The 9,270-nt window shown below is 41.2% G+C and overlaps 1 long non-coding RNA gene across 1 annotated transcript in view; it reads right to left on the bottom strand.

The window, feature by feature from the left end:
- Positions 1 to 1,094: 1,094 nt before the first annotated feature.
- The window catches only part of LOC110303983, a 15,137-nt gene continuing 6,961 nt past the window's right edge, over positions 1,095 to 9,270 (bottom strand). The window contains exons 2-3 of the long non-coding RNA XR_002378987.1: positions 5,513 to 5,631; positions 1,095 to 4,535 (exon numbers count right to left, since the gene is read on the bottom strand). This is a non-coding gene — a long non-coding RNA (uncharacterized LOC110303983). The remainder of the gene's footprint in view (positions 4,536 to 5,512; positions 5,632 to 9,270) is intronic.

Consider the following 9,270-nt stretch of genomic DNA (forward strand, 5'->3'; position numbering starts at 1 on the left):
AGCAAGATTATTTCACAGAGAGACCCATGGCCTTCTCATTTTATCATAGCAGAAGCCAGTGTGTGTGTGTGACTTTGTTGTTTCTTTTAACTTTGATTTTTTTTCAAAACTTATTAATGATGGGTCTTAAGCACTTTAACTTCCCTTGTAGTCCACCACCCACCAGAGGTAGTAGAAAAGAAAGGATATGGAGGAAGTGGACCTGTTTAGAAATGGTTCTTTGGAACAAATCACACCTGTGTTGTCAGGAAATTGGCAGTTCAGTCCACAGGTCAGCAGCAGCAGCTCGATCACTGACAAAAACTTCACAGATACACCAGCAGTCCAGTTCGGTAGAGTTGGCATAGCAAACAGCAGCGGTGGCATGTCCTAGCAGACACAGCCATGCCGCAGCCAAATCGGCACAAGTCAGCAGGAGGGATTTGGACCAGCAGGGATGTCAGGACAAGTTCTCAGCTGTACTTCTCTCAGCAAAGTGAAGGTCAGAGAAGATTCAAGACCAACAAGTGTTGCACAGCTAGCTCTACACCAAGCCCTGGTCACTATCCATTGAGTCCTATTTATATTTCCTCCAAACATCAGGTGTCCTCCACAGTTATTGCCTCAGCCTGTGAGTCTGACTTAGCCAAACTCCACGTGAGTCTGTATCAGCTGACGTCACTCTGCGAATTGGCCCGGGTCCTTGCAGCAGCAAGAAGCCACAGCAGACCAGCGGTTTTTTGGTGTGTTTCTTTCTATGGAGTCACAACAAAAGGAGCTCAACTATGCAATGTAAGGCAGACCAATTCATGTGTGTAGTTAGCTAAGAATCCTTCATCACGTGTCCGTTCACGTGCTTGCTTTAGCAGAGCATCCTCTCTCCTGGGTCCGCTTCAGGAGAATGGTACTGCACGTGTCTGCCCCAGCAAAACACCATCAACACAGATGACTTTCCAAAGAGCCCTTAAATTTCCACTTCAGTTTTTCAATGCTACTGTTGTTAGTTTCAAGTGTTTGATGGCATGATCATCCTGTATAGACTTTCTCAGCAGAGAAGACTGGAAGGTCAGAGACAATAAGGTAAGGAAGAGAGATATAGAAATGGAGATATGCGGTCACATGGAGTGAGGATCTTTTTTTATTATATTGTAGTCAAATATAATGGGGTCACATATCATTGAGTGCAAGCCAAAATAATCACAGTCAATATATAAAAAGAGTAGAGAAAGATTACTTGCAATAGATAAGGGCGAACACAGGTATTCTTTCCAAACATCTTCCAACAAAGCAAGCATGGGAATTGTATTCTGAGAGCCTATACACATTCACATAAGGATTGGCCCAGGACTGAGCAAGGGGCAGGCTTAGTTAAGGAGTACATCCCTGAGCAGATTCAGTTCAAGGTCATGGTTTTAAAAGAGGCTATAGTAGACACATCCTGGAGCTTGCTGAGCAAAAACTAATGAGTAGACACGTCCCAAGGAGTGCGCTGTTGCGTATGCCATAGAGCCTTAGCTGCAAATAGAGAAAGGACACCCTGAAGGTGCATCAACCTAGGGTTCTGTCCCTGAAGGTGCCTGTCTTGCTTAGTGGCTAATGATAGGTTCATTCTGACTAGAGCATCCATCATGAAAGAGAAACACAAAAATTCATACTGACAAAGGATTCTATCAGTTGGTGTTAAGCAAGTGTTTGTCATGGCCTACTCTAGAACTGTCACTAAGACAGCACATGAGTTGTCATGTTTGCACAGGAGGCTATATGTGAGTCACACCATAAATTCCCAGCTACAAAAGCCAATCCATATCTACATATGTTTCTAAGGAACCTGATAGGAACAGAGGACTACACTGTGTTCTCAATACTGCAGTATTACTCAAGACAAATCAGATACCTGGTCAATAACATGGACTCTCTCCATTTTGGAGTAGCTAGTGGTCTATCCCAACAGGGGTGAATACTTATTCTGGGTATGGACTGTTGTTATGCCTTTCAGTGCCTTGGCCTATATTATCATTACTTAGTTCCTTAAAGAATGCCTGAACCACAGGTATGGGATCCAATTCAACAGCATGCAAATGGGACCTACTTCACAGTAAAAAGATAACATGTGAATTCATGACCAGGGAATCAACAGGGTCGTTCGGCTTGACACATCACCAGGCAACCTACTGATGGTGTTAGAGATGTCTCCTTCCACATGTCCTCCAATCTCAAGTAAAGAGATTCACATTAGGGGACAGGTAGGGCAAACAAGTTGTTGAGGTTTACTGTAGCAGGTGGGAAGGCAAAGGCAGAATGGGAGGGTACTGGGAGCCAAGTGGCACTGGCCAAGGAATGCCTCTAGCGTCTGGACTTTGTCCACCAGTTCTCCTTTGTCTATCCCTGGGGCAGTCTGGAGAGGTCGCCCTCCTAAAAAAAGGTGCAGGCTTTCTCAGAAGCCATTACCCACAATTCAGTCTGTTACAATTAGATGCATGGTTATCCATGAGGGTTAACTACCTGTAAATTTTAGATGTTTACTAAGGGAAAGGGCAACAATATCTTGCACATGTTCCTGCAGGAGAGGGTGGGGCTCCTGGGCCCTGCTGAAACAGCCCAGAGGTCTGCCTCTTCTCTTACCTTCTCAGCTTGGCTATTTCATAGCCAAGTGCAAGCCTTCTTATTTACCTTCCTCAGTGTTTCTGACCTAGCTGTTTAACTCCAATGTTTGCTTTCAATGTAATAATGGTATAACTGAAGTGCCAGTTCAGAAGCAGGGTTTCATAAGGATTAAATGCCATCCTTCAGGAAGTAGTACATACACTGGCTTGGATTATTATCCCTACTAAGAACAAACACATGGTTCCAAGAACAAAACAGAGAAAGCAGAAACGACCTCACTGAACACCAGTCCTACTGACTTGTTAGGGGACACTTTTCAGTCCCCATAACTCTGTACACTGAAGGTATAAAAGTCCTGGCTTCCAAATGGGATGCATTTCTGCCAGGAGACACAATAAGAGTCCCACTAGACTATGTTAGAGCCATTTTGAACTCTGGATCCAGGTATGAGCAGGCAAGGATTTCCCATCTTGGCAGTGGTAACTGAGCTAGAGCAATAGGAAACCAAAATGATGGTAGGCAGAGAAAAACATATAGGTGATTGACCTGGGAACATTTTGATTCCAAATTGTAACTTGGAAGGATATGTGCAGCAATTCCAGAGTAAGATGTAAATAATTACTGATACACATTTTTTAAAATTCAGGAATGAGGATTTGGGTCATACAAGCAAAGCCCTTAGGCTTATGGAAGAAACAACCTAAGGGACATAGAACTTGCACTGACTATGGAGGAGAATGGTAAGTAGTACGTGTAGCCCTGAAACTGACTGAGTGACAGGAGCTGCGGTTTGCCTTAATAAAGTACTTTCTCAAGAGGAGAGGCCCATAAAGGCCACGGAGGAGCAGCTGCCCACACACGATGCGTTAAGAGTCCCGGCTAAGATAACAAAAGAGGGAAAGCAGGACTGAAAAAACTAGGAAGGAGTCAAGAAATACAGATACAAAAGCTTGTGATGTAACAAATGCCAGGAAAGGATACTTAGAAAGAAGATAAAGTAGATGAATAAGAAAGCCCCAGATAAAACCCCTCTGGATACATTGTTTCCACAGGGTGTAGTAGATGATTCAGTCAGTAAAGTGCTCATCTAATATGGCTGATAACCCCAGGCCTGAGAGGGCAGACAGGTAGATCTGGGAAACTCGCTGGCCAGCCAGCCTGTCTGAACTGATGAATCACAGGTTCAGTGAGAGACCTTGGGTCAAAACCTATGGTGGAAGAGTGATGGAGGAAAACACCCAAAGTCAACCTCTGTCCTCTACACCTATGTGCGTGGTATGTGCAGACATACACATGATCAAGTATACACACATGCCCTACACACACAGTATCTCTAGTAGAAGCTAATAATGGTGTGGTTCATGTCCAAAGATCAAGACACAAAATAAAAATACCAAAATTCCAACGAAACTAGAATAGTGAGAAGCAGTTACTTGGCAATGCACAACTTGGAAAGCATTTCTTAATGGTAATGTAAAATTTACCTAACAGAAAGTCTGAAAACTCTCTGCAAAACAAACAAAACAAACAAACAAAATCCAATAAGACAAAACAAAAAACCCAAAACTCAGCAAATAGTTTAAGAACATCCGGGAAAATATGGCTAGCTGAAGGTAAAACTGTGACCGTGAACCACACTGACAATGAAGTCTGGCCAGGCATCCTAGAGGTAGGCTGGCAAGGCTACTGATACTGGAGGCTGGGATATTTCTCTAAGTTCTAATGGATCTCCCCTGCTAACCAGAAGAAAGGCTTAAAGGATGTGGTGAAACTTCCCCCAAGGTTTCCAAGTGACTTCTGAGTTCAAAGGAAGAAAAATTTTGTAATTCAATCAGAACTGTGAACCAATCAGAATTGGTGCAGGCTGGAAAGTTTTCTCATCTTGTTTTCCAGGCTGGAACTCAACTCCTGAGTTTTAATCTCTCATATTTTCTTATTCTGTATCCAATATCCTGGTTGAAAAGAAAAGAGATAAAAGGGAAAACATCAAAACAATCATCTTGGCATATATCAATTATTTTATATTATTTTTTATTAGTTTTAATATATATTTAATATGTATACACTATATAGTGTGTACCTATCTGTCTGTCTGTCTCTCTCTCTATATATATCCATCTATCTAATCTATCTACAGATTCTATATATCAATTATCAATATGTATATATGTATATGTATATCTATCTATCTATATATATCTTTGGAGAGAGAGAGAGAGAGAGAGAACTATAGTTATCCAACAGTTTCCCAAGTATTGCATCTTGGGGATTCATCAGAGATTTTAAGCTAAAAGCTGTAATCTTCCTGAATTGCTCCCCACCAAGGGCTGAACAAAGCAGTGTCTGTCCAAACTGGGACTTCTCAAAAGTCATTGCCCATGAATCTGAGCCTCCTTAGTGATATGGCCAAGGCTTTCTTACAGCTGTATTGTGATTTTCTTGCAGCTGTATTGTAGGGGTTATACAAGTCTGAAGAATCTCCCAGTTTACCTCTTTCTCCCTTGTTCTTAAACACCATTTCCTTTAACCAATATGATGCATGCCTGATTCTATCTTGCTTACTTCTTCCAGAACTCAAACTAAGTTAATGTTCTGTAGTGAAGGATGTTTAGTATTCCAGGAGTCTCCATAAAATGCTATATATAGCACTGGCCCCCAATCTTAAAGCAACATGTGATTAAGATCACAACATTTAAGAGTTGAGAAGACTGATCACTCCCTCTTTCTTTATTCTCTTGGTTCTTTTCTATTCATGCTCTAGCCTAATTCTTGATTTCCAGTTGAAATGGATAGCTTTATATAATAGGTTGTAAGTATCAAAGAGGTTGTATAGCTTCAGAATTCAGAGAAAAAAGTTAGAAAGCAATCATCGTATCCATAGTAAGCTAGAAAACAGTAAGGAATGGAGACAGTTATGTAAATAACCTACCCTCTGAACTCTCTGTGAATATGATGTTTTGTGGTCACATTACTTTCCAAGTTTATTCTCAGGAAGATGTTCTTTGAAAATGGAAGTGCTATGAAGTAACCAACAGAAGACAGCATCATCTAGAAAGAATGGAGAGCTTTGGTTTATAGTTGTCTGATAGATAGGTATGCAAAAGTAACCTGTTTTGTGTTTTTAAGACAGGGTCTTTCTGTGTAGCCCTGGCTGCCCTGGAACTCTTTCTGTATATGAGGTTGGCCTTGAACTCGGAGATGTGCATGTTTCTGCCTCCTGGGATTAAAGGTGTATGCCACCACCTCCACCTGGCTAAATGACCCCCCTTTTTTCTAATCATGGTAAACATGATTTTATGTATTCTTTTAAAGAACTTGGGCTGGCGAGATGGCTCAGTGGGTAAGAGCACCCGACTGCTCTTCCAAAGGTCCAGAGTTCAAATCCCAGCAACCACATGGTGGCTCACAACCATCCGTAACGAGATCTGGCGCCCTCTTCTGGAGTGTCTGAGGACAGCTACAGTGTACTTACATATAATAAATAAATAAATCTTAAAAAAAAAAAAAAGAACTAATTACCTTGAGCATGCATCTTCATCCAAAAACATTACTACCCAAGGGGATAAGAATTGGGTTTGGGGTAAGCCTTTTAGATAGTACCATGATGTTTGGTCCTTCAAGGAGCTCCAGCACAGAAACAGATACTCAGTAGACCTTTGTTTTAGGATTTCATGGTCATGAGAGGTGAAAAACAAGTGTGTGTCAGGGGTAGTGCCAGAAATGCCTCTTAAGTATCAGTTATGAAAACAGAGAAATCTGGTCTAAAAGAGAGAAAAGTGTGTGTGCGGGGGGGGGGGGGGGGGGAGAGAAGAGGACCAAGTGAATGAGAACCCCAGGGAAAGCATAGGTATGAAAGAGAAAGAGGGAGAGAGGAGCAGACAGATGAAGGGAAGGTGTGTGTACATTTGAACGGCTTCATTCTCCATCGAACTACATACAACAGAACTACTTCCCCTGGACATTCTAAAATACAAACTATTCCCCATGTATTATTTCTGTCCTTAGCAACAAGGTATGAAAAGGGCAGAGTGCTACTGCAATCCCTACTCTCTGTTGGAAGAGTTCCTCTATCTCAAACCACTCTGCTTTGCTCAAACACTCCAATATCCTCACTTCTTATTTAACATTTAAACGTGTAAAAATGTCATTATGTTTCATGAGCCCCCTTTTCCATGAATTAGTAATGTGAACTTTGATTGATAATACCAAAGTCTCTAATTTTATAGCATTTTCCCCATTGATCTATCATAGTACACTAGCCCATTTATTATTGTTTGGGTACTCATTTTTTTCCCTGCAGTTTGAATCTATTCCTTGTGGTTAATAGAGAGATGGCTCAGCAGTTAAGAGCATTGACTGCACTTCCAGAGGTCCTGAGTTCAATTCCCAGCATCACATGGTGGCTCACAACCACCTGTAATGGGATCTGATGCCTTCTTCTGGTGTGTCTGAAGACAGCTGTAGTGTACTCATATACAATGTGTGTGTGTGTGTGTAATGTTGTCTACCTGAGATTGAGTCCCAGATGCTCTATGAATAAGAAAATTTACAGGTGTTTATGTCCCTTTTGTAAAATGTAATTGTATATAATATATACTCTCTTGTATTCTTTAAAATTATAACTATATTATTTATTGTTATAATCTGGATCCTAAATGCTCTCCTCAAAGTTCATTTGGCAAACAGTGTATTATACCCTTGGGAGATAGTAGAGCCTTTACAAGATGGGGCCTAATGGGAAGTCTTTAGTGTCGGAGGTATGTCCTTAAAGAGAGTAGTGGAACCCCAGCCCATCCCTTCCTAGTTCTCTTTCACTTCTCACCTATGAACTTGAGCAATTCTGGTTATCAACGACTTCCTAATGCTGCAAATATTCAATACAGTTTCTCATGTTGTGGTGGCCTCCAACCATAAAATTATTTTTGTTGCTACTTCATAACTCTAACTTTGCTACTTTTATAAATTTCTGTGTTTTTCTGATTATCTTAGGAGACCCCTATGAATGGGGTCATGATCCACAGGTTGAGAACCACTGAACTATGCATTCCTTGCCATTGTATGTTACCTCACTAGTGGCCCAAAAGCAACAGGCCAATTCATTATGCACCACAATACACCCCCCCCCCCCATAGCACAATAAACTCTTGATCATTTCAAGTTTTTGTTATGACACACTTATGCCTACTATAATATAAATACTATGCAATTAAAGAACAACAAAAAATTTGGATATACTCAGTACAATTCATGTATATATAAAACACATATTACATATATATATATAAAACATATACTACATATATATTTTGCACATATATTACATATATATTGCACACACACACATATGGTTTTAGATAGAGGATTTCTCAGTATAACTCTGAATGTCCTGGAACTTGGACTGCAGACCAGGCTGACCTTGAAGGGCCTCAAACTCCACCTGCTTCCCAGTGCTGGCATTAAAGGCATGTGCTACCATACCTGGCTATAATTATTTTTCAATATTAAAAGATCAGTGGTTGGTATGACTATGTTTATGATGTTCACCCTGGGTTGTATTTTTTTTTTAATGAAAAGGCATATAGATGGGTTAAATTTAAATTGTTAAGAGCATATAAATGTGTATCATACCATTTTCATATATGTATGTGTTTGCCATTATACTTTGTTTGTTCCCTCCTGCATTGTCCATCCTCCTATTCCCTTTTTACAATGAAAGTGTGTTTGTGTATGTGTGTGTGTGTGTGCATGTGTGCATGCATGGCACACATGTGGAGGTTAGAGGACAACTTTGTGGGGTCTGTTCTCTCCTATATCATCTTTAGGTGGGTTCACTGGATCAGACTCAAGCTTGTGTGAAAAATGCCTTTACTGGTGAAGCTGTCCCCTCTTGCTCCTCTTGTGAAAAATGCCTTTACTGGTGAAGCTCCCCTCTTGCTGGTCTCTTTCCTTCTCTCAAATAATTTCCTTTGTGTTTTCATCAGACTGTTCTTTCAAATGGATATTTTCTATCTCACAAAAGCCATGGATTTCTACCTATTGATCCTGGAGGCTGACTTGTGCTTCACTCCCCCTGAAAGTAGGAACACTAAGCAACTTCCTAAGTGCTGATCAGATTTCTGGGTATCTTGATATCAGGAAGGGAGTTATCTTCCTAGTAGGCATTAGTTTTTCAGTGAACGAGAAGGCAATACTTTTTTTCAATTTTTATTAGATATTTTCTTCATTTACTTTTCAAATGCTATCCCTAAAGTCCCCTATACCCTCCCCCTGCCCTGCTCCCCTACCCACCCACTCACATTTCTTGGCCCTGGCGTTCCCCTGTACTGGGGCATATAAAGTTTGCTAGACCAAGGGGTCTCTCTTCCCAATGATGGCCAAATAGGCCATCTTCTGCTACACATGCAGCTAGAGACATGAGCTCTGGGGGTACTGGTTAGTTCATATTGTTGTTCCACCTATAAGGTTGCAGACTCCTTCAGCTCCTTGGGTACTTTCTAACTAGCTTCTCCATTGGGGGCCCTGTGATCCATCCAATAGCTGACTGTGAGCATCCACTTCTGTGTTTGCCAGGCACTGGCATAGCCTCACAAGAGACAGCTATATCAGTGTCCTTTCAGCAAAATCTTGCTGGCATATGCAATAGTATCTGTGTTTGGTGGCTGATTATGGGATGGATCCCAGGGTGGG

This window comes from Mus caroli, chromosome 10 (assembly GCF_900094665.2).
Source record: "Mus caroli chromosome 10, CAROLI_EIJ_v1.1, whole genome shotgun sequence".
Taxonomy (NCBI): Eukaryota; Metazoa; Chordata; class Mammalia; order Rodentia; family Muridae; genus Mus; species Mus caroli.